The sequence below is a fragment of the Atta cephalotes genome, assembly GCF_000143395.1.
Source record: "Atta cephalotes unplaced genomic scaffold scaffold00002, whole genome shotgun sequence".
Taxonomy (NCBI): Eukaryota; Metazoa; Arthropoda; class Insecta; order Hymenoptera; family Formicidae; genus Atta; species Atta cephalotes.
Window position 1 is genome coordinate 8,281,485 of NW_012130066.1, and position 1,323 is coordinate 8,282,807.

A 1,323-nucleotide genomic window follows, 5' to 3' on the forward strand; every position below is an offset into this window, starting at 1 on the left:
TTATTACTTTCTATGTGAATATGAATTATAATTATTGAATCTTTGTTGTTTATTATCTCTTATTGTTATTATTTTTGTATGTGAAATTGTTTTTAGTAGTTAATAAGTAGAGAGTGGCTGATGAGAATTTGAGAAATTTAAATCATATTGGATACAATAAGAATGCGGATAAAATGGCAGCGTGAATAAAGAAAGTTAGTTTTAAAAATTGAAGTAATTTTATTACGTCTTTCTGTCTTATTTTTTTTTCTCTTTTATATTAATATTGCATATAAAAAACATGCAATAATAAGATCTCTTTTATCAACCTCTTTTATCAACCAGTTAAGTTAACCGACATTACATGGGGCTTATTTAGACCCAGTTTCACAACTCATTATTATTCATTATTACTTAAAATAAGTTAAACCTCAGTTAAAAGTTAATCATAAGTTGTGAAATTGAGTCCCATGTAATTGTCGGTTGACTTAATCGAGGTTGGTGAAAGAAAAGAATGATTAAGAGACGAAACAAGGAGCAAGGATACATCATGATTTAATTAGACGTTTATTGATACATTAAAATGATGCGAATGACAAAACACTGAAAAAATACGCGATTCATTTTTTTAAAATAAATTTTCTCGGTGTTTTCATGAATTCTAAAATTTAAATTTAAATTCTGCAAGTTTCCTATGAGAGTACATATTATATTTAGATTGATTATTCTAGCAAACACAGTAAATAAAAAAAATAGAGAATATTTTCCTTCTGACAAAAGCACGTGTTCTTTTTGACAACATGATTGAAAAGAATGCAAGTAATTGTGAGAATTAACCTATAAAAATATTTTACTCGAATAAGATTTAGAATTTTAATATTTTTTATTATATTTCAGTGTCACGCGACGACATAATTAAACGAAATTAAAGGAAATGTCACAAAGAAACGTATACGCATTAATAAGAACATCGATTTTTGAAACACTTGATTGTCATGATTAAAATTCCGGAATCTCAAAATCATAGTTTTTAGAATTTTTTAAAATTCTTGGAATTTTATATAGTGTGACCTCCTTGCTGATTATGGCAAGTTTTATTCATTAACTGATTATAACCGCATTATTCGCAACTTTTATAGAGTAAAGTGGTATGTGCATTTACGCATGCGATATTGATCAAAATGAATTTAAAAACTACAATTTCCTCTCTATTCTCTTAATACTTTGTCGATTTCATAATTCAAAAATCTCGAATTCTCTTAGAACTGTAATTCTGGAAATTTTAGATAACGCATGTAATACATGTTATTTAATTTATTAATTTTCAAGAATTTAGATTTGTGG